Source organism: Tinamus guttatus, unplaced genomic scaffold, assembly GCF_059628265.1.
Source record: "Tinamus guttatus ecotype Peru unplaced genomic scaffold, ASM5962826v1 Tinamus_guttatus_pri_ptg000213l, whole genome shotgun sequence".
Classification (NCBI taxonomy): domain Eukaryota; kingdom Metazoa; phylum Chordata; class Aves; order Tinamiformes; family Tinamidae; genus Tinamus; species Tinamus guttatus.
The window spans coordinates 9,126,801-9,150,180 of record NW_028288747.1 but is presented as its reverse complement, the minus strand read 5'-3'; the positions used below and the strand labels follow the sequence as shown (position 1 = coordinate 9,150,180).

The 23,380-nt window shown below is 41.2% G+C and overlaps 1 protein-coding gene across 1 annotated transcript in view; it reads right to left on the bottom strand.

Annotated features, from left to right (window-relative positions):
• Nucleotides 1-23,380, bottom strand: part of SCFD2 (sec1 family domain containing 2) — a 179,356-nt gene that overhangs the window by 146,936 nt on the left and 9,040 nt on the right. The window lies entirely within an intron of this gene.

The window sequence follows — 23,380 nt, the reverse complement described above, 5'->3', positions numbered from 1 at the left end:
GTTGGATCCAATTGTCCAGCACTGACGGTGCTAGAATGACTTGATGAACCACCACCACTTTGGGCTGTGTGGGCTCTACCTACTGAAATGAATAACCTACAGCAGAAAGCAACTGTCCTTACAGATTCTGTATTTACAGGCTACTAGTTTTTTTATTATTATTGTTGTTGCTAAACACAAGCTAGACACATAGCTTATCTGCACTCACTTTCTTTTTTATTAGTGAGCTCTCTCATCTCATACACCTCAATTTTGTCACCCTCCCGCAATGTTTTCTCCCAAACCAGGTAAGGGGACCACCAAGCCCCACTCCTGTCATCCCAGTAATTCATCTTGTCAAGACCAGTTTGGGTGGAAGACCATGGCAAGAAACTTGAGTTATCCTTCTTCTGAACAAGCCTCAGATGAACAAGAGCAGCAAATGCTGCTGTCCTGTTAAAGTACTCTTAAGAAAGATCTAAAATGCAGCACGCCGCTTCACAACGGGCCACAGCACAGCAGATATGAACGAGATTTCCACAGCAACTCTTCTATGCTGATAGACTCCACAGGCCCAGTTACTCTGGTTGCGTTCCCTGCCTGCCAGCAGCGCCTCCCCCTGCAGCCTGGGCCCCGTTCTGGCCTCGCTGTCCCTTCTGGGCACGCGGGGCCGGGGCTGCAGAGGTCACCGCGCCGGGAGGCGGCTGGGCAGGCCCCGGGCAGCGCTGCTCACGGCTGCCCGGGGTACGAGCGCATCCCGCTCTCATGAAAACAAACCAAGCCGCAACCAGCTCTCCCAGGAGGACAGAATGAGGTTCCAATACATCGGGCAACTGATACTTGTAACTGTCTAAAAGGGGACAGTAGTCCCAAGTCCCATTTCATTCCCTCTCTCTTTTCAAGTAATTCTCATTTCTTCTCCTCTCTTTCCTCCCTAGGCTGTCCGCCCATGCACTCCTATCTTGCCACTTCCGTCGGCCTGGCACCTGGGACCCTAAAGCTATAACCACGGAGGAGTTTCTGTGATTTCTCTGAACATCCTCTTTCCCCTCTGCCAAGGGCTCCCTGTGCCAGCTACCTCCTTCCCCATTATTTCAGCTGCACATATTCTCTCATTACAGCCCTCTTTTCCCCTCTGCCTTCCTGAACGTGCAGTTCTAAGCCCAAACCCTATAAAGGTCAGGAATCAAGCCTAAAACAGCAGGAAACTGGTTCAGAAAATATTTTTTTCTGTTTTGAAATAAATGTCAACTTCTTGTTTTCACAGTTTTAGTCTATATAAGTTCTTTTTTCCCTAATTTCCTTCCCTACCATAATAGAGACTCAAAAGTTTCACATAATCATGACTTCAGGAGCCAGGGCTTTGAAACAAAGAAAAGCAACCAACAAAAAAAGAAAACTGAAAAAAAATGAAAGCCTAGAAAAACCTCTGCAAAATTAGCACTCACCTCTTCTCCCTCCTCTGCCTCTTAAAAATATTTAACAAATAGAACACAACTCATTGTATATAAAATACACAGAAAACAATCCAATCTATACATCTCAATAAAAGTTACAAGTCAGGAACACGTGTGATATGTTTCTCTAACTCTCCTCCTTGTTTGCTGCTTTTCCTTTCCTTACCAATTTAAATACTTCCTCCTCCTCTAGCCACAGTGGCTTTCTTTAATCTCAGAGACTTAAGCTTGTGTGTTCTCTGAGGTTTGCTTTAATATCTTAAAAATAACAAGAAGTCAACTGTGGTACAGTCTAAATGCAAATGTAGGGCAGCCTCACTGTTGTATGCTTGGATCTCTGTGCAGTCTATTGAGTTTCTGTAGACATTTTTCTTCCCACTACTTTGGAGAACATAAAAAGGCATTAGATGAAACATATAGCCTCCTAAAAAGCATGAGAAGGCAACATATACTAACCTGCCACATGCAATGCCAGCCTTTTGGCTATGGCAGAGCACAAAAAGCAACAATTTCTGTGTTCAATAAAGGAAAAGGCAGGTCACTTCAGCTAAGAGGATGATTTCTTATGGAATTGATAAGATTTAGACTAAAAATTATTGGAGATAAATGAATACTCCTTCATACTATATTATACTCTTCTATACTCCTTCAGGCTTCATTGCACTCTACTACACCTCTTCACACACTTCCATACTTTTCCATACTCCCTCTTCTATACTTGTTCATATTCCTGCATAACCCTCCACAGACTTTCAGGCTCCGTCAGGCACTTTTACAGTCTTTTATACTCCATGATAGTACTTTAGATTCATTTACACCTGGCCACACTATTTTATACACTTTTATACTCCGCCAGACTCTTCCTTCACACCTCTGCATGCCCAGAAGGTGGGCACAGTACTACCTCCTCAAGACGGAGGGAGTAATTCTATTAGATAATGTTTTAAATCAATATGTAATTCAGATGGCGAGCTAAGCAAAAACTTGCATGAAAGTAGATCAAGTACATTTGGGAAGTCTGGCACCTTCGAAAATAAAGTGTAAGGAAAAACAAACTAAAACAGACAAAACCAAAAGCACACACACTCAAGACCTCCCACATATTATGTCTGAAAAATAAACAATGGGTATTTCAGAAGTCTAATCATTAAAATACCCTCCTTAAATTATATTGCAAACTTAAGAAATTAGAATGACCCCTGGCATTTCAAAGTATCATTTTTTTTAAATCATGAATAGAACAGTAAAAGATATTTTTGGCATAGAGAAAGAGACCACATCTATATTGTTTTCTTTAGAGCAGAAAAAAAATCGACAAACAGAAACACATCTCGGTAAGAAAGGGAAGCCCTGGCCACAGTGCCTAGCCTAAGCAGCCTGTATCAACACACAGCTCTTAGGATTTCACAGGAGCTGTCTAGAGGATGAAGGATGCTCTACCAGCAGCTTGGCATAAAAAGTGAAGCCACGCAGTTTGAAGCGGGTGTTATTTCAGTGTTAGAAGAAGCAGGCAAAACATTGCTATGACTTTCAATAGATGTCAACTGGAGTTGGCCAAAGGAAGAATGCTAGACTGAATGTGAGTGTTATAATTTATACAAAAATGTTAAGGAGTGAATCATGGGAATGACTTAATAAAGTGTCAAACAGTAGAAAAAAGAGTGAAGGAAAAGAATGTACATCCCTTGGGATCAACAATATCCCTTGAGTCACTAAAATACAGTTGATTCACACACAAGACCAATTTACTAGCTTTTTTTTTTTTTTTAATTAGTCACCTTGTTTAACTATGATAGCAAAAAACATGAAGTCAGCAAAAGCATCTGAACAGGGAACAGTCTGTGTGCATTATGCAAAAAGCACCAAAAATCAGTTTTGACCCACTGATTAAAAAGTAACACAATTTTTTACATGTTTTCTACTGAACACGCTTTTTCCCACTCCCCCTATATTGCACCTTTACATTGCTGCTTTTGCCTTGAACAACAGTACGTTCTTTAATTTGACCAAAGACAAGAAAAGAGTAACTGATGGGAACAAGTTGAAAGGATGCAACAGGGTTTTCATTGCTTCTTGCTTGTTCTGAAAAGAAGTTACCACAACATCTTCCTCTTAAAGATGTCTAGCACTTGGAAACAACATTATCTTATCTTCTCCTTTTGGTGAGACATTTGTCTGTGATGGCCTTCCAGTTCTTGTCTTGGTGCCTTTCCCCTCCTCTTGTTCCCATCTGCAGCTCTTATGCTTTAGTTCAAATGTCCTAATCTGATGACACTAATGCTATCGTCAGTGATTTATATGACATCCAGTATCCCAACGCAAATTCCTCTTTCCTGTTGCATTCCCTTTAGTTCCCAGCAAGTGTTACTCATTGATATTACACATATTATCTAGTGAACCACAGTACTCTGAAAAGTTTTTGAAACATCAGGCAGAACTTTAAAAATCTTACAAAAGTTGTAAGAACACTGTCTGAATCAGGCTGTTTCGCCTAAAAAAGGTGGGGGGGGAGGAAAAGCTTTACATTAATACTACACTGCTAACTTTCTCATCAGGAACTGTTAACTACTCCCCAATAAAATTTTCAAAAATAAACAAAAATCAATTGTGAACAAATATTACAGGGCACACTTTCTGTGCATCTCTATTCCGAACTGTTTTGCAGCATATCACAAACTGCAAGCCTGACAAGAGAGAAGAGAGCACCAAAATAACGGGGAGAAAAGGGCCGAGCCCTCGGAGCCCGAGCTCACCCAGATCCCAGAGCAGGGCGGCAGCCGCCGGCAGTGCCAGGACACGTGTTTGAGGAGAGGCTGGGCACGGACGAGGATGTCCTACCCTGCTACCCGGCAGGTGCCCCACAGCAGCGCTCCTGGCAGCAGCCTCCAGGGCACGGCTGCCCCCACGGCAGCTGGGGCAGCCCTCCTGCACGTGGGGCCATGCAGCAAGTCGGACAGAAAAACTGACTGAAGTCAAAAATAAATCACGAAAAAGTTATTTACAGATCAGGGTCTGGGTGGAGTTAACTTATTTGATCTAGGTTTATAATGAAATGCCTTTATTTGCTAATTTTGCATTTATTAAAATAATCTGGACTTATTCTCTTGATCTGGTCCTGCCCTGCAAGGAGAATATTGCCCAGGAGAACTGGACAGAAAGCACCCAGGGACCAACAGATGTTTGATACCTGCGGGCTGATTCTGAAAGCCCCTCACGCTGGGTATTTAGCGGGGAGGGAAGAGGGTGCTGCCACTGGGATGTTTAACACCCGAGCTGAAAAAAGCAGTCTGCAAATAGCAACACTGAGTGCTGCTGATGGAACTGTCACAGTAGATGCAAACCTGAAGGCAACAACAGAAAGCAGGGGACACACGCACCCCTGGGACACCTATGCCCAACAACATGCTTCTAAATTCGGCTAAAATGAAATGCCTCTTTCTTACTTCACACCACTGCTATAGAGATTTACTTCCCTTACTGCTCCAGGTCTCAGCTGTTACTGCTAATTTATTTCACATGCTCTCCCAGCTCACTAATGCAAGAGCAAAAGGTCAAGGAGCCAGACCATACTAGAAAAATATACCCATTCAGTGACTAACTGCTCCCCACTTAGGATCACATCTCTACCAATACATCATTTATAACCAATGTATATGATGTATTCCAATGCATGGTAAAACCATATAAATGATGTACACCAATACATCATTTATATTTATAACCCATTTAGCATTTATAGTACTAATTAGCTGATGCATGTCTTTAATCAAAATGCTTAATTAACCAAGTCAAATGCTCTTCGCTATCTATACAGGCTATCAGAATCACCAAAATCACTAGCTGCACATGCAGCCTCAGGCAAGATACAGCAAGTTACTCTGATATTATCTCATTTGTAGTAAAGCATAATATAAATTGCACCCTCTATCACCTATTACTTGAATTTTGCCTAGGCTGATTTGCCTCCCTGGACAAATCCAGGTTATCCAGTGTTCCTCTTACCAGTATAACAAACTGTCCTTCACCTTCTTGCAAGCTCTGCAGTGTCCCCAGGCTTATTGAAAAAAAGTATCACGAGGTCAAGAATCTCTTTCATGACCTTTTCAAAGGCCAAACTGAGGAGCCATTATCTGTAAGTCCAATTTCCTTACAAGATGTCCTGCAGTTTATATCAAGGAACAAGATGACAACTTGGCACAGTTGGGTTTTCTTCTTTTAGGCTGCCTGGGCTCAGGTGAAAGCACAGCCTGCATCAGAAGCAGCAAGAAACAGTGTGGAAGATGTTATTCAAGGAAGACATCAATGAAGGAAGAACACACAAAGGCTGCTCTTACTTCTACATCTGGCAAAGGATGCAGGATTAAACAAAAACAAGAAAACAAAAGACCACGCTTGTTGACACAGGTTTTGAATAAGCAAAAGACCCAGAGTGGGCTTCAAAAACCGACCAGCTGAAAGCAGAACATTCCAGCATATGCAATCATGACCTCAACATGAGACATACAGATGCTGCAGTTACTGTAAAAGCAAAACCTTCATGGTATGTCTGCAGAACTTTATAGCTCAGCTACTTGTGCGTATTTCCCCAAGAGGAGAGGAAGAGGCAAAACAGGTTAAGTTAGAGCTTTGTTAGTTCTACAAACTGCCTAAAATTGAGCGACTGCTAAAAACATGTGAGCACCCTGCCAATACATCCTTTACAGTAACTCATACTTGTTTTAGAGAGACACAACATCCACACTAAATGCAGAGGCTTTCAAAAAATAACAGTTACTAGAAGACAGTTGCTATAAAGAATAAACCTATGGTTGGCAACATGTCATTTGAACACGGATAAACTGAGGGGAAGCACAGGACTGCAGTAAGACACATAATTTGGCTACTAGCCTGGAGCGAGGGGCCATGTATTAAGAGATATAATCGCTCTTCCAATTCCCCTGCTGCTTCAGAGAGAATAAGCTGTGCCAAGACTCCACCGGATATGCTACACATTCCTGGGACACACTAGCCAGCAGGATAATCGAGGGGAGAGGAGCCAAGGCCCCGAGCACGCTCTACCCCAGCCCAAACGCAGCAGTCCCGGGCCAAGAGAACAACCCGCTGCCCCAACGCACTCGCCGCCACAGGCCGCGCTCGGCCCCGCGGGCAGGCGGCCCCGAAACTGCCGCACGGTGCCCGCGGACCCGCGGCTTGGGCCGAGCGGCCGGCACCTCTGGGTTCCACCTTTCCCAAAGTGACGAGGTGGCTCTAACAGAATTTAACTTAAATACTGATTTCCGTGAGCTACTTCGGAACTTGAAGTCTCCAGTCTTGCTATACGCTTGTGCTCATCCACGTTGGCTGGACAATGTGCTCTTCCCTGAGCTTGCAGGGAAAGAAAATTGCTATTTTTTTGCTAATTTCTTCAGAAATTAGCCAAAAAAAAAAAGTTTACTTTGAAATTTGTGTCAATTGTGCATCCAGCTGCTACCGTGCCAGAAGTGATTGACACTTATTTGTAAAAGACAAAATGATAGTTGTTTTTTAAAGACCATATATGACTCTTAAAAATGGATTGAACTTTCACTATAGGACGTTTTTATATAGTTAGCAAGACTAAAGGCAACTTGTAGACAGTGAAAGCCTGAACCATTTTCCAATCCATCTTGACCTTAGGAAGCAAATTTCAACTCAGCACTGTGCTTGCAGAAAAATGAAGAAAGGCCACTGGATATTCCCATCCTCACTTTGGATTATTAATTACATTACAACATGGCAAAACACTTCTAAAAAACAAGTTGATCGCCTTCCAATTTAGAACATTATCTTTATATCCTTAGATGTATTTTAAATTGCTCTGTTTTTTTTTTTTTTTTTTTTTTTGTAAGATTAGAACATGCAAACGGTACTTAAAAAAAGCCTGATGGCCAACATTAAAGAATATAAATGTTTTCCCCGAATAATTTAAAGGTTATTTTCCAGTTCACTCCAAGCCCTCAAGCCACTTGGTGGGTGTAATCTGCTGTAGACTCAACTGTGCCTGTGTGTTTTGGCACTGATTCAAAACGGAGAGCTTATTGTTTGATTTATATGCCAAGAGCCCCTTAGATAAAGGGCTAATGGCAGGCTGATCGCTTCAGCCTTTGCCTGCGGTGTTTACACAGACCCTCCTTCCCTCTCCCTACTCTCCACATCGATTCAAGGAAGGCTGTGTCCCATCAAGATCAAGTTAACTCATTAACTCATACTAGCATAACTTGGTAAGACAGTTGATGCACTAAACATCATCGGACATGCTGTTAAGATACCAGCTTTTCTGACTGAACAATATGATTTTTATTTAAAATCATCTTCTTTTTACATTGCCAAAAGCAATGTTAAAGCAATAATCACAGTTAAAAAGGAAAAAAAAGCAAACAACCAAACGGAAATCTAACAACATTCTTTAAATAAAAACAGGAGACCCATAGATAAAAAAGCATAAATGTCATGTTCAACATCTTGAAATGGAATCATACCAAAAATTTATATAGGTATTATAAGCCAATCATGTCTTTGATACGATCTCACTAAAGGGGGCCAGCTTGTTAAACTGTAGTAGTAACACAGAGGATAAGTCTTTTAGGATGAATTTCCATGTAAAAGCCGAGATGTTTCAGTGAGCTCATTCCAGCAGACGGGATGGCTGCCTTGCCCACCAAGCGCTCGACATCCCTTGCAGCAGCCGGGGCTGCCCGTGCGGGATGGGCAGCACGCCGAGGCGCAGGGCAAAGCCGCGCGGGCTGCAGAGCGCGCTCGTCCTGCCGGCCAGGCTGCCGCCGCAGAGACCGCGCATGCTGAGCCCTGGGGGAGGCTCTCGGGGCGGCTCGCGGGACTGCGGACGGGCCCGGGCGCCAGCGCGCACGGCCGGCAACGCGCTCGAGCGGCGCAATCACGCACTGCGCGTTTCCAGGGTGGCCTATTTCCATGCAAAATGCCTTTCATCCAGAAGGACTGGAAATATCATATACAGCAATACAGTCTGAAGATGATTGACCAGCATATAAAGAGAACTGGCTCTGGCCATTTCTAAATTTCCGTATGCTTCTCTTCTAGCATCTATGACACAGACGAGCGAGATCATCTGCATTAGCTCACATTTTGCCAATTAAATGGGGTGGAATTACACAGCTTTTCTTCATGGGTTGCCCAAAGTGACCAATAAGGAGTTGGTCCAAACTAATTTTTGCCATGGATTTGGCAGAACTCAAAGTAAATCTTGGATATACGCTTGGCAAAACAACATTTTTGGCTTTCATAATAAACACTTCTTTAAAACATTGTTTTTAAAAAGAGGGGAAATAGATTTTTTAAAATATTACTAATTTGTTGCAGTAATCCAGTTACTCAAGTGGACACCAGTATTTGAAGGAAATACCAATTACAAAAATCTGATCAAAATTCTTCTCTGAATCATAACATGTGGTGATTATACACTATAGAAGTGTTCCAAGTAAAAGCCTGAAAAAGCTCCTCGAAGCACTTTATTAGCAGGATGCTTCAAAGAAGTTCACCAAAAAAAGCCTACTTTACAATTTTGCATATTGAAATAGGTTTAGTTTAGTGGGTTTAGTTAATTTTCATTCTTTCAATCTCCAGAAATATATATATATTTAATTAACAGTGATCATGCACTTACACTGTATAAAAGAAGAGACAGAACACTACATATAAATATTTCTGATGCAAACAAAATACATGCTTCAGAAGAAAAAAAAAATCACGAGAAACATTTACAGAGACAGTGGCTTTTCAGCAAGCAGCAGTGAGGTATAATTCAGGAGTATGATACCCTTGAGTTCTTTCACGCGCAAACGGCAACTTGGTTTGAAGATTTCTAGCCAATAAACCAAAGCATATTGTTGTGTACAGTTAGAGACAGTAGAAGCTGGGAAAAGTTAATCTATCCATTAAGGTGCAATACAAAGCTCGAAAGGTCTTTTTTTTAAACGAAGTACTTAGTTCTTTACTGTGAGGGTAGGAGCACTGGAGAGGCTGCCCAGAGAGACTGTGGAATTTCCTTGCTTGAAGATACTCAAAAGCCACCTGGACACAGACATTGGAAACGTGATCTTGGGGAGCCTGCTCAAGCAGGAACTAGGTGTTTGCCAGAGTAAACCTCAGCCCTTCTGTGATGAGTTATTACAGCATAAAATAAAGCAAGCCCCCCGGGAGTCACATAAAGGGAATGCTCCATATTGTTATTTCCTTAAACTATTTAACTTCCCCCAAATGAAAACTAGAGGCCTTGCCTACGTGATATACTTCGCTATTTACTAAGTATAAACTAGGAATATTTGGTAGTATATATATTTTTATTATAGGAGTGTATTAATAGTACAGAAACAAAGCCCTCCATGATCAACCTATTATTAAATGTTAGCAAACTTCAATACATTATTCTTCTGCATGACAAACCCAGCACACATCTTTGTTTTTAAAAAGTGTCAGAGAGACAGCAAGATATCATTATATGCAGTCTAAATTAATAGGTTTTCACCACCAATTTACTCAAACTTTAATGGCAGCAAGCAGCAGAGCAACACGACCTGCAAGACCACTCTGTGTCACACATGAAGCTTTCCTGGGCTCTCACAGTGTTGCCTCAATGTGACCATAAAACAAGCACGCAAAGAACACAAGGGTTCCTCTTTGAAAGCCACGGCTCAGAAACTAAGCCTAGTTTGTCTAAGATACAAGGGAAGAGTTGCCTAAAACACAGCATTCAGTTAAATTTTCACAATAAAAGAGCATTCAGGAGATCATTCTTAGCTTCATAAGGCATGCTTACAGATATAGCCTGTACTTTAGGACAACACTCCAAGCCCATTCAAGTTAACTGAAGTTTTACAGACTTTTTTAGAAGGACGATGATAAAATAGGCTCTTGATCATCATTTGGAGCAGAGCAAAACAAAGAAGTCACCATTCAGCAGACACAAACTAGTAAGACAAATAGGAACAGGAAAGTAGTCTTTAAATTTGTCACTGAAGATCATGCAAACAAAAGATTCTGGTTCACCTTACAAGCAGCATGAGGTAGGAGACAGGATTTTCACAGGCACAGTAGCAAAACTTGAGAGAGGAAAAAAAAAAAAAAAAAAAACACTAAGATAACATAAAAGCTAAGTGACATAATATCACAATCTCATTTTGGTCATACCAGAATTGTGAAAGAATTATCTCAAAGAAACTTTTAAAGCAACACCGTAATTTTAAATTGCAAAACCATTGTGTTCCATATAAACTATTGTGTTCCAATGAAACCACAACCACTCCACTCCCAACAGAAGAAAAAATGTGTTCCCAGTTATCAGTAGAGCATAGGAGAACTTAAAAACAAACAATTCACAAGATTTGTATAAACACAAGTAATACAGCAAGCCTGAACTGCCCCGACGCAGCTCTGTCCACCCAGAGCCCTTTGTTAGGGGCTTCATCTTTTTTTCCTCTCACACATAATAGACAGAGAGCAAACCTGCCTCTAAAATTGGTGTGTTTTTGGTCCCATGCATAATCTGAATTGAAATAAAACCTAAGAATCAATTGTAAAAAGCTTGCAAGGATTCAAACCACATCAGGAATTGCTAAAAGCAAGGGAAAAAACCTCTCAACAAAAGTGAATGCTAATGCTATATATTGACCCTTTTATTTATTTTTGAAACTTGGCTGCACTGGCTCACTTGTGTATCTATGTTACAGACGGATCTAGTTATAAGCACATCCATGCAAATCTGAGCGCTGTGGTCAGCCACCATCTGAAGCAGGTTCATTACTTGCCAAAGCCACCAACAGAGCCCATGCCCTCCGTTTTATCAAACATTTCCTCAATCCAAGCATCAGGTGAACTTGTAACGACAAGCGTTTTAGCATAGGTCAGCATAAAACAGGGCTGTGGTTAAGACACATATACAAGAAAGCATTTTTTTTCTTTTCTTTTGCTCTAGAAACCCAACAGATTTGACATACTTCAACATCCACGATGTTGAACAATTTTACTTGCTAATCAGCATGAACAAGAGCTAATGCAGCTGGCTAGAAAACGTTATTGAAAAATTTGAATTCCATTTGTTTTCTCTCCTCATCTCAAGACGTAATAGTGTAAACCAATGGCACCAGTGTGTAATAAACCACAATGGAAAAGTCAAAAGAACCGATAAGTAATCTGCAAACTATAATTGAATGTAAGGAAAATCCACACATGCACACATGCATGCATTCCATGTATCTGAAAAGCAAATTAGTTTATAAACGGAATCTAATTCCTCACATTTCAATATTCAGTTTTAACCATAAATATTATTACAAATATTATAATAATATTATAAATATTTCCCACTGAATAACTATTCAGTGGGAAAGAAAGCATAAAAAGACATTCGAAGTGCTTCTTAAAAACATGGACAGTTTTTTTTTTTTTCCATTAAATAGAATTAATGATACTCATTTTAACAGACTTAGTCACATTCAATGATTATATAGAATGATAGCCCTTCTAGTGTTTCATCTGATTGTAGACAGACAATATAGCATTTTTTTCAGTAACAAAAATAAAACACCACAGTCCAACGAGGAGTTTTGGGGGCTCTGATTTCTTACCATTTTGTTCTGTTTACTATTTTCCCAAGACTATTAATATCAATCTGAATCGTAAAACTGCTAAGTCAAACAAAAGTGAAACATTAGGAAAAAATAAAGTATGAAGCACTCGATCAGCCTATAGGCTGTGAAATATTGTGGTAGTTTTCACTGTGCATTATTTTCTTTATTTTTCTATCACAGAAGACAAATACAGTCTTTCCCTATGTGCGCTGTTGCATCCCAAGTGCTAGCACATAGGATTAAATAAAATTCTATTTAATAGATTGAGCAACCAGAAGCAGCTGATATTGCAGGGAGAAACCACATCGATCAACTCTGCACCTTTCCAAACTGCCCTGTGCAAAGGAGAGCTAGTGCTCTGGGAGAGCTACAACTACCATACTCCTTTTTCTGCAAATTACAAAGTTACTAGAACTCCAAATTGTATTAACAAGCCCTTTACTTGCCAGGACACCAAGACTGTTCTCTTCCCTTCGGGAAACTCTTATTTAAATAAAACACTAATGCACACATACATTACAAGTCACAAGAAGGCAGACTTCACTTTGCAATTTCAGATGGTTGCTAATGTTGCTACAAGGTTATTTCCTCATCAGCTATAAAACATTTTTTTGGGGGAAGAGTTCCTCAAAATAAGCATAGTTGCTCCTATGGGACTACTGGAAGGATCAAGAGCACTAGTGTGAAATGGCTGGCAAGGGACCAGGCTCTCCCCAGACACGTTTCTGAAGCCAACTGTGTTAGTATGCTACAAAACAGGATCGCGAGCCATGCCTTGCAAGAGGCTGGATGTTACACTTGATTATGTGACTACTGTATGCGACTACTGTGCAAATAGCAGTATCGTTTTGCAGTAATGCCAGCGTTCCCATGGGAGAAATCCTGAAGATGGGCTGTAGATTGTACAGATACTTTCCAAAAAGCCAAAAATATGTGTTTCGTAAGTATCTCAAGCAGTCAAGAAGAGAGGGTCAGGATAGTATTTTATTTTTGACCATGGAGGTAATTGAAAGGTAGCATGTGTATTCTAGCAAATGAAGCATTTTCTTAGTTTCATTAGGACACAATAACATGAAAGATTCTGCATTATTTGAAAATTAAAAGCTCCTCATTTTTTTTTTCTAAACCAAATCTGGATAGAACATGCAGTACTTGAGCGCAGTACTTGTGTCTTTATCTGAGAACTCAGAAGAGTTCATAGTGCCCGGAAAGCATATTCAAACTCAGAAGAATTCTTCCTTTCCAAATCACACAGGATGAATGGAAAGGTTTGCTCCTATAAGGAAACTGATGGAATGACAGACCCCAGTTAGGCATCTCCTTTATGCTTAGTGGAGCCTTGTAGGTTAGGGTGAAGTGCTTGACCTCTGTCACAGAAGCATGTCTCTGATTTGTCCTTTCACAGCACTAGGTACTTACTCTCCCCTTCAATGCCCTGAAAAAACTCAATGAAAACCATTTTCTCCAATCCAGTCCTCCTAGTCCCCAAACGAGATGAATTTGATGACTACAAAGTGGTATCTTCTCTTCCTCTGCTTTTCTCCACTCAGATTTTCACACTCTGGGAAGATAACCAGGTAGATGCACTAAAGTCACAATAAGAGCAGGTACATACTATGACAGTCCCAATGCAAACAGTAACATTTTTTCATTTCCAAAAGAATTGACACTGTTATTTTAGCTTCTTTTCCTACTCTGGAATTCGTTTCAAAAAGCCTTCCAAATAACTTGTGTTTGCAGCAAGTTCCTTAGAGCAAAATCTTGCAAATCTGAGCAGTTTTACTCACTATGCAGACAACACCCAGCAAGCACCACAACCATAACTGCTTGTAGCCTTCCAGGCAGACTAATGCTGGAAGATGCCATCTTGAGGCAAGTCTCCAAGGGACCAAAGACATGTTTAGGAAGGCAGTGGGCGCAGCAAAGGGACCCATGCAGCGGTGTTGCTGCTTACCAGGCTGGAGCATGACTGAAAAGGGGAGCATTAGTTATATAAAGACAGTCCAGAAACAGAAGCTGCACCTGGCAGTGGCACCGAGAAACAGATTCCTGTCTTTGCCTGAAGTTCTTTTATAGCAGTCACTTACCAAATCCTAGAACCTCTGAAGTCCATAATCTTGCATGATTATTATCCTGAAAACAAACACTTGTTATCTTACAATATATGCATTTCCTCTCAAAACCTGGGTTAACCCAAAATCTTTACTGAAAATCAAGTATATCAATACAACCAGGATTGCACTAATCTTTTCTAAAGATTATTCTTTCTTCTGCCGCTTGTTCTACAGTAAACATCTTTATCAAATACTAGGTTTCATGATACATTTTTAACTCTTTTTCCTAACATCCTAAGCAGAGGGAACAAGGAAATAAATGAGAGGGAGAGCAACTAAGTAACATCTCGGAGGGGTAGAACCAGCTTTGATGGAGGCTGATTGATGTTTAGGTCTTATTAATCCTTGCAGTATTAAACCCCACTAAGCCCCATCGTGTACACAGACATTATTTTGAACACACACTGTACAAAGGGAAAACCAAAGTAACTATGAGCTAAGCAAAGAGCTTTCAAGCTCTAAAATGTGGCCAGTACCTTTTAAAACATTTTAACTCAATCCTTCCTCTGACCTGTCTATCATCACTCAAAAAGGCACCTGTTATTTAGACCCCACCACTACTACGAGTGATCCAAATGTTAAATAACCAAGCGCACACCAGCAACTAGAGGACGGCCAGAAAGAGCAAATTCACCATCCACATGAGCACATAAGGAAGTTTGCTTGCTTCAAGGCAAACAGAACAACAAAAAAAAGTCACTGAAGAGTAAAATAGGGAATAGTGTTAGACAGAGAATTACTTTTTGCAACCAGAACTCTATTTTTCAATGAGTCAGGTGTGGACGTACAACATTTTATAAGGCAATGGGAAGCTACAGTTGCTGTGACATAACTGTCCTGGGAAAGGAGGAGCTGAAAATGCCAGTTTTTCAGGAAGAGCCAGGCAGTTACAGAGCCACTGATTCCGAAGACGGCAGGAAGGGCTGTGACAGCACCAGAATGGGTTTTACAAATCAGGCCACGAAAGGTGACAAAACAGAGCAGCAAAAGCGTTGAGCTCCTGCCCACTGCGCAAGAGCAGGGGCAGCAGACCCAAGATACCTGCTCGCTCATACCAAAAAAGTGACTTTCCCCAGTAAGAAAAGATCTGCCCAGTTTAGACTGGACATCTCATGCAGCAACAAAAGAAGGTGGGGACGAAAAATTGATAAAAGAGATGAAAAGAGACATGAAAGCCAAAGAAACCATACAGCCATTTTTAAAGTCTCATAAACACTGTACAAAATAATAAACTAATCCAGTTGGCATTAAAATAAGAAATCCTTATCAAAATAAGATATTAATATAAACATTAAAATAAAAAAAAATCCCTAAGAAATCCTTGAGGAGAACCCTGTAGGAGCAAAGGAAGGATTGCTGAGAGAGGGCACCTCTGCAACACTCTGTTGCAGGGGTGCCGGCCCAGCAAACACACTCAACTCAGACAAGCTTCCAAGAAGCCAGAGCCCTCTTGCTAATTGCAATAATAGACCTGGATCTTTCTAGCATTACCCCAGGATTCATTTTTGCCTCCCAACAGCGGACAAACTTTGCAGGCAGAAAGAAAAAAGTGCCTGCAAATAACTTCTTGAAGCTTTCTAATATTCATAACCATCATCCAGTCTTGTCCACATTTCAGCTGGCTGCCTTTTATTCCAGTGAAATAGTTCTGTAAAATGCTTTATTCCTACAAGCTGCAAGATAACTAGCTGAATGCCAGACTAAGTTACTGTATGAATCAAGTTAATTGAAAGCTTCTGAGTAGGATGTTATACAATACAAGGTATATCGAAACACTTGCCAAGCAACTCCTTAAAATGTGTATATTAAAGAGTTACTTGTCAGGGATTTTAATTTAGTTTTTGGACAAAGCAAGTGAATTACGCTAAAAATAAAGTCTGATCTTTACAACATCTGTATTACTTGGGAATGTTACATGTAACATAATAGAACAGAATGCTCTAAAGTAACCTATGTTGTAAAGCTATTGCATAAAGCTGTTTTAATAAAAATGATTCCAATGAAAGAACAGTTAGTAACGAGGTGCTGACAACTGAATCTGCATTCAGGGGTTGAATAGGAACGCCAAGTCCACTTTTACAGACACACTGGTTATTATCCAATAGATGTCCTACAAGCATGCAAAACCAATATATTTTGGGTCACCTTTTGCTGCAGAGATAGATAGTATAAGTGAAAATATTTACCAAGAACATACATGAAGCATGATTTTCTTACAACAGAAACACAAGAAAATAAACCCACATGCCACAGAATGCCAGGAATTCCCTCCCAACGGTTTTTATTTGCAAAGGCCACTTTTTGCTATAGTCTCCTTTGACCTCTCTCCCTCTTGCTGGCCTAAAACCTAGAGTTACCTAAGCAACGTCTCAGTTGGGTGTTCATTCCACTGCAAGCTTCAACATGATCTTGAGGGCTTAGGGTAGTGAAATATGATTTCGCCATAGAAGGAAAGAGAATCCATTAAACAAGTGACTCCTTTTTCACAAAAATATTTTCTTACCAAGTTTTACAGCATGGAAGAGTTAAAATATTCAGAGAACTTCTCTTTATGAGTTGAGAACAAGCATCCAAATACAGAGTTAGAGACCCACCAAAAAAAAAAAAAAAAGTCTGAAGCAGACCTTACATTTTAAGGACAAGTGATTTGAACAGGCAGAGCCCGATTCTCTGCTAGCTATTGGTGAAAGCAAATTTAGACCAACTGAGGGGCCTGGCCCTGGATGCCTTCCTTATTTCCCTTCCTTACTTCAAAGTAGCATATTTGCCATAGTTCACTACAAACCTACAGCCTTAACTTCTGCAGATCTCAAACAAACCTAATATGGCCAATTCTAGTCTTCAAGAACTGACAGCTCTTCAGAAAGAATAAAGCTTCAGCCTCAGGCTTTCATTTTTATAACCATTTCCATACTCTGGCTGATCTGTCCAGGAGAAAGAGATAAGGACTTTATCTATGTCGCACATGTTCACCCACCCTTCTGGAGAGCTTCTCACAGCCCCTCCCTGAAAAACTTCTGCCTACCACAGGAGGAGTAAGGAAAGTATAATTTTGTTCAAGCCAAGATCGCTCTTTTTTAAATGGCTTTTTGTTGTCATTCAATTTTGATGCTGTCTTCTCTTCCCAAAGAAGGGCTTGTATATGAAGCGAATGGGGTGCTGTCTAACTCTCCCTCCATTATATTCCCTCCTTACAATCAAAATTAATCTTTTCATTGAGGGTATTTTCTAGCCTGCGCAAAGCCACGTTCAAAGCCATGACATATTCCTGCATCATTAAAGCTGCGACATATTCCAGTGTCATTGTCTTTTCAGCTTTCTCTAAGTTTTATTTTCCTTTCTTAAGGAGCTCAGAGCTGCAGGGAAAGCAAGAACATTCTGTATTTTGTTGCTCTTTCTAGTAATTGAAAATGGCTCAATAGACATTTCTTTTCCTTATTGCTTGTTTAAATAAGTACAGCCATGAAGAGGTTTTGGTAAAGTCTCAAAATTTTTTCCTCCCACAGTAAATGGAAATCTTTCCTAGTTGAACATTATTTTGGAAAATACACTCCTCTCTGTGGAAATTAAGTAGCACTCACTGTAGTGGAGCCTGCTGAAAGACTAGGCTCTCTGCAAATCAAGGCATAAAAATCACCCTGGTTTGGTCAATTTTCACTACTGCTTTTGAAACAGCGAGCAGCTCTAAGCACAGCAGGAACCACTTCAGCATCTCCATGCTGCACTCCACACAAACGGGAACCATGAAGAGAGCTGGGCACTACAGCCCGTCATTACGGATGGCAAACGAAAGAGCAGAGGTCCCTGGAAAGCTAATTCACTCAGACACCAGCGAGGTCTGTGACACTTGTGCAATAGCAAGTACCTACAAAGCCTCTCCTTCCTCCGCTCAGGGGCCAAACAGGGTGATTGCAAAACAGAAAACCACCACTCAAAAGATACAGATGAACAAGGAATTCCCTCCAGGCTCTGAAAAGGTTAGGAGCACATGGACTGAGAAGGTAACTCTTTTCCAGAAGTTAGAAGAGAACCCTCAAACTCTCATCCAAAGTCTGCACACATACAAAGCAATCCTTCCTCACTCAAAGAAATGATTGTGTATATTTTTTCGGAAGACATCTTGAACAGGTCTTTTTTCAAAAGTTTCAGAAATTACACATTTATTTTAAAAGAGGGCACTAAGACGGGTACCAAGCAAAAAGGATGAAAAAAAAAAAAAGTTGTCTGTGCAAATCATGCCTGCTTTCCAAGGTAAAAAGCATTCTTAAGCTCTGGCACATAAATAATTCACAGAAATTCTAGCCTGCATAAGCTTTGATTCCTGCTTCCCATTAAGTTCAAAATCTTGAATCTCAGCCATATAGTCAAAACTTGCAACAAAACCTACTGCCAACGGATTGCCCTTTCCTTCCCAAACACTGGCTCCTCATCAGAATGAGCAGCTTTCATTTGTTCTTCTCATCAGTCTATTATGCCTTCTTCTCCTCCTTTGTAAGATCCAGGAGGTTTACTTTATTGTTTGGGAATTCCAAATTTACACACCCACCCAGCTCACCCAGCCTGTGCTCTGGCACTATGGTTAAGCAGCAAATAAGCAATTCCACAGTATATAATGACACTAATGTATATCACTGCATTTTCAAACCTTGTTCTTGAGGTCATTCAGGAGGCAAACTTTAAGGCAGCTGGCCAGGCAAAGTGAGAGTTTGTCTCAGAAAGATCTCACACTATCAGCCAAAGAAACAGTTGCTGGGAAATCATATTCTAAAACAAGAAACTTTGGAGTCCACTTTGGAGATTCAAGAAGTTTGCTTAGATGGAGACAGTCTTCCTCCTATTGAACTGTGGGACAAGGAAAACCATAAAGCTGGAGCTTAATGATGGTACTCCAAGAAGATGTGTGGGGATGAAATATAGGGAACACTTCTCCAGAGAAGAAAGAATCTGTCTCTTAAAAAGTAAGCATGCAGAGTTCTTGTTTCTGCCATTTTCAATGAACAGATTCCACAAGTAACTTAGTCTTGACCTTCTGATCCCCACACTTTCTCAAGACAGCTGTGTGACTATTAGAGGACATACAAAAAAGTCTGAGTTCTGACTAAAAACTTCAAGTAAGCTTAGCCAGCCCAGACAAACAATGAAGTTGTGTCCCTTAAGGAAAAGGAATAGTCTTCAAGAACAATTCACCACAACCTTCAGAATTCCTTTTTGGGCATTTGGAGGCTCAGATAAAGAAGAATCCCTCAGATGATGCTGAGAGTTTGTCAAGCCAAAACATTCTTTATCTCTGGAAAAATAAGCTTCAAGATCCCTGTTATCTTTAAGATAACTTCTGAGGCTTCTCAGGCCTGTCAAAACAGATGATTAAAAAACATGGCACCTATTAAGCAAAACATTTTCCGAGATCATATAATTCCTTTGCTGTTCATTTCAACAAAGGAAATAGTGCAGCAAAGAGAGGTTTTGCAAGACAGCAGTGCAGTATTCTTACAGTGCTATAAGTTACATGGTGCAGGCAAGTGGGAGATGTTGACCTCTTCCGAGAACTCTCCACCCGCTAAACACACTCCACACACTTTTTTCCATTTCAAGGTCTGCTGCATTGAGAGAATCTAAGCAAATAATGCACATTTACTGTAAGATATAATAAATCTTATCGACTTGTTATCTTGTGGCAAATCAGTTACATTGATTCAATTTGGTTTGAAATCAGGGAGAAGACACCTCCTTTCTTTGCTCAGGACAGGAATGCTCATCTAGATCAACAAATCCCAGAGGCTGATGCAGTCAGGGCTTCACTGCCAGTACAAAGATGCCTTGAGAAATTCCATACAACAAGGAAACTATGAACAGGCAACCACTCTTCAGTGTGCTCTGTGCCCATACAAGCACAATAAAAGAGCTAGCTAGCAGGAAGATAACTAGCCCAGCAATAGGATTGGGGAAACTGCTATGCTTGGGGCATCCTAACTTTCTGACCTGCCCTTTGGAGAAGCATCTCACAGCTGGACTGTTGAAAATGCAAGAGATATTAACATAAAAAAGCCCTATAAAGCCAATTAACCTCCCCTGAAATGGACATCAGTGGCACAGCATGAGCCCTGGAAACACAGGAATTGCTGAAACCTCTCCTGACGTGGGGGAAGGGAAACGTCCATGTTTTTTCTAATGCATGGGGAAGTCTGTTTTCATAAATCTCCCAGTTAAGACAGACTCACCCTGTTATGAGAACGAGATAAGAAAAGGGCGGGTTTTACGCGTGCGTTTGGTTAAGCGCGGATGCAAAGCAAAGCGCAGGAGCAGGGCTCAGCACAGACGCTGAAGCAGAAGCAGGAAGCTCCAGGAGAGCAGGAGCCCGGAACTCCCGGCAGAGGGAAGCATTGAACAGCAGAAGAGCTGCAGGAGGGGAGCAGGGGGGACCCCTTCGCTGGGAGCAGGGACCCAGCAGCGCCCTGCGGCTCCAGCACTGCCCGCACACAGCGCCCGATGCGGCCGTGCGCCCTCTCCGCGCTGCCGGGAGCTCTGCCATCCGCTGCCTGCAGCCGGGCCTCCGCTGTGCCAAGGCTCCCAAGGAACACCAAGGGAAATGCTCGCCTGTCATCCCGCTTGTCTTACTCCAGTATTATTTTTCCTCTTTAATGTTACTCACCCTGAAAGTAAAATTATTCTGATTTATGCCATAAATTCTCATCCACAGAAAAGGCAGTTACTTTTCAAAAAAAAAAAAAAAAAAAAAAAAAAAAAAAAGGTCTTTTTCTCAGATTGGTATCTACAGCTAGCATTCAATTTTTATTCTTAAGTAACAAAGACCTAAGAGCCATGGCCAATATATTTAGTTTAGAATTAGTTTGGTATTAAGAAAAGCATCTCTATTTTTAGATATCCTTCTGATTCTTGTTCTCCAATAAAAAAGCAGTAAAGTGCATTCAAAAAATTGAAATAAGCCTATTATCCATCTTAAAAATAAACTATTTCCTTTCCAGTTTTAATTATTATTCCTTTCTTCTTTGTCAAATTAAGCTTATATGTTAAGTTTGCATCATACGTGACTGTAAAACTCACCATTGCAGGCATACTGAATAGGGACAGCCAGAACTGCTGCTCCACTGGAAAAAGGGTTGATGGGTGAGCAAAGAGGTAGCAACAGAACTGCTGAACAGCAGAGACTCTGCCCACGTGGCACAAACACGATGGGGAAGCGCTGGGTACCGTCCCCAGCAGCGAGGGTGGGAAGCGGGAACTCTTGTGGAGGCAGGAAGGTCTTGCTCTGCTAAAGACAGATACCTTTGCCGAACGGAGCAAAGAGCAGATACTCTTCTGGAAGTCGACCCAAGGTTGTGGAGGGATCACCTCATAGCGCGGTCATGTATCTCTCTCCTGGGGGCTGGGAGGCCCCTGTACACTCAGGGTGTACAAACGCTACAGCATTTTCCTGGGACAAGCAGCACACTCTTTAGTTGTGCTAATTGCTAGTCACTAATTGATAGCCCAAGCCTATAACAAACACGGCATTACGTGTCCGCTCCCAGGGAGCTGAATCCCAGCTGCAACCCAAAATCTTCTGTCACTTGTTTTACCAACACACATGCTAAGAAATTCTCTATTTTACACACTTAAAAATAATTTTTGGACAGGATAGAAGAGCAAACAGAAGTAGGAAGAAATTAAATTTCTTCAAGATCATGCAGCATGTGGACAGCAGAGTTGGGACTGGAACCCTGGTCTCCTTCACACTTGCTTCCCCAACCACTTCTTCCAAGTCCCCCGAATACCTTGGGTGCATCGTTTCACCATGCACAAGAATAAAGCCAGATACAGAGTGGGATTTTCTTCTCCAGTTAAGCTGTCAGAATTTTAATACTTTCAAATTAAAGTACTAATTGCTTCAAAATATAAATAACAACATATGTCAAAGCTAAGGTGGATGAGAAAAGATAGGTGCTTTCAACTTTCATGAACATGAGACACTGAAATTTTACTACTGTATCTCATGGATTGTTCTAATTTTTAAACAAACTTTCTTCCCCTCTCAGTGCAGCTATCCATACACTTCTCATATAAAGACCAAAGGAAAAATTGTGAATACCATGTTTTAAACATCTGGCCTCCATATCAATTTTTTCTGAATCACACCATCGACAAGATCACCTCAAATTGAACTTATTTTTTCCCCGTGTCAATGTAGATGATTTAGTGGCTCCAATTGCTTTGTCAAATATGCCTAGACACCTCAGTGATATTGCTCACTAAATTGATTTAGGCATAGCAGCCCAAACAGGAAATGTATATTATAGTTTTGCATTGTTATGGAAAAAAATACCTACCATAAGAACCCAATGGCTTGTTGGATAGTACATCTTAAAAATGTGTATTTTAGTTAGAAATCTGGCCTTTTTTTTTCCCCTGAGATTTTATCACCACACTGAATTCTGAGAAGCTTAAAGACTCCAAAGACTGGAGAAAGGGAAGTAAGAGTGGAAAGGCAAGTAAGAAAATCTCTATTCATCAAGTTCTTGAAATGTGTGTAAATGAACTTGGTATTCAGTTTACTTGGCAAAATATGAGAGCACATTAAAAGCGTTCTTGGGTAATAAAAGAACAGATTAAAAAAAGAGTAAACATACGTATTTCTTCAGTTACCCACAGCTCAGTTCCATGCAACTCTGTACTCCTCGTTCCCACACACCACAGACCTGGAGGCAGCGAGCGAGCCGTGAGCCGCCGCTCGCGCAAGCGCCGGTGCCGCCGGCGCCTCAGCAGCCGCGCGCGACGCGGCAGGAGCGGCACCACGCGGGCCACCCCGGGGCTCAGCACGGCCCCCGCTGCAGGCCCTTCTGCGTGACAGCGTGACCCCCAAGCATGCAGCGTGGGGGCGGCAGAAACTGAGCCCACAAGTACCTCTGAGAACAGGCCGCATGGGGCACGGCCACGCACAGCTCGATGTGCGGCCTAGCAGACAATCGCTAATACGCTAAGCCGCTTAGTGTGCCCTTAAAAGTAGCAGTTCAGCTGAAATTGTTAAAAAGGAAACATTCCTTCTAATACTATTGGGTTAGCAAAACGCAAAGACAGCTGCAATCAACATAAACTTATTAAATTGCCTCCACTTTAAGCTTTCACAATCTCCACTCCTATTTTGCATCACTTTTTTGAAAGGACAGGATGGCTATCATGATTTTTAATCAGAAACAGACAGACAGTTCTGGCTTAC